General features: G+C 44.2%; 1 pseudogene; it reads left to right on the top strand.

Moving 5' to 3' along the window:
* The first annotated feature begins 316 nt into the window (after positions 1-316).
* On the top strand, positions 317-1,275 carry LOC119528870 (annotated as a pseudogene).
* Positions 1,276-1,718: the final 443 nt, after the last annotated feature.

The following is a 1,718-nucleotide window of genomic DNA, read 5'->3' as shown; positions in this document are numbered from 1 at the left end:
CCTGAGGCAGGAGCATCCCTTAACACACAACCTCACCCCCATCTCTGGGTTCCACATTTTATGAAAAGAGTGTTAACATTATTTACACAGTACTTTCACATCCATTCTCTAATTTGGCTGGCAAAACAAACAAATTGTGAGACCTGAGCCATCCTGCAAGAGGTCAAGGCCTCACTAGCAGTTGTGGGACTTGGAAGGTTCAGCAGCAGGGGAGAAAGCAGCATCAATAAACAACATCAAGTTTTGGAGATCAGTGTACTTGGTTAAGAAAGACAGACTGACACTGTGCTAGGTTCCTTTCCATTCCAAGTCTAAAATGGCAGCTCTCAAGGATCAGCTGATTCAGAATCTTCTTAAGGAAAAACAGATCCCTCAGAATAAGATTACAGTTGTCGGGGTTGGTGATGTTGGCAGGGCCTGTGCTATCAGTATCTTAATGAAGGAATTGGTAGATGAACTTGTGCTTGCTGATGTCATAGAAGATAAATTGAAGGGAGAGATGATGGATCTCTGACACGGCAGCCTTTTCCTTAGAACACCAGAAATTGTCTCTGGCAAAGACTATAACGTGACTGCAAACTCCAAGCTGGTTATCATCACAGCTGGGGCACATCAGCAAGAGGGCGAAAGCTGTCTCAGTTTGGTCCAGCGTAATGTGAACATCTTTAAATTCATCATTCCTAATGTTGTAAAATACAACCTGAACTGCAAGTTGCTTGTTATCTCCAATCCAGTGGATATCTCAACCTGGAAAACAAGTGGCTTTCCCAGAAACCGTATTACTGGGAGTGGTTGCAATCTGGATTCAGCCCAGTTCCATTACCTAATGGGGGAGAGGCTGGGAGTTCACCCCCTAAGCTGTCGTGGCTGGGTCCTGGGTGGGGGGCATGGAGACTCCAGTGTGTCTGCATGGAGTGGAGCAAAGGTTGCTGGGGTCTCTTTGAAAAAACCTGCACCTGGTTTAAGCACTGATGCAGATAAGGAACCGTGGAAAGGGGTTCACAAGCAGGTGGTCAACAGTGCTTAGCAGATGATCAAACTGCAAGGCTACACCTCCTGGGCCATTGGGCTGTATAAGTCTAATGGAGAATCTTAGGCAGGTGCATCCAATTTCCACCATGATTAAGGGTCTCTATGGAATAAAAGATTATGTCTTCATAGTGTTCCTTGAATCTTTGGACAGAATGTCAAGGTGACTGACTCCTGAGAAGAGAACTGTTTAAAGAGAGGAGTGCAGATACACTTTGGGGGATCAAAAAAGAGCTGCACTTTTGAAGTCTTCTGATATTGTACCATTTCAGGGTTTAAGCTACAGCAGGATTTTAGTTGGGGGTGTGCCGGGATGTCCTTTATGTCTTATGTGTGTTTAAAGCAGTAATATTAAGATGGAACTTAGAAGTAGGAATGGCTCATAAAACCCTACAGCTGTATCCTGATGCTGGAGACGATACTTATCTTGTGCAGTCCCGAACTGGTTAGTATAAAATAGTTCACCTCTGAGGCAATGTTGCACAAGCTGCAGTTGCCTTTCCAACCAGAAGAATGTGTGGTTACTGTGTGTTATATGCCTTTTAGTTCCTTCATCCAACATGCCTAGCCCAACTTCTTTCTCCCCAATCACTCACATCCTGGACTTCAATGTGTGCATTCAATACTGCATGTCTTGCACGTAACTTTTCTAAAGGATCTTATTTTTTGTGTACCAGCTTATCAAAGTC

Source organism: Choloepus didactylus, chromosome 3, assembly GCF_015220235.1.
Source record: "Choloepus didactylus isolate mChoDid1 chromosome 3, mChoDid1.pri, whole genome shotgun sequence".
NCBI lineage: Eukaryota > Metazoa > Chordata > Mammalia > Pilosa > Megalonychidae > Choloepus > Choloepus didactylus.
Note: the sequence above shows the minus strand (reverse complement) of the source record. Positions and strands in the feature narration are given on the sequence as shown.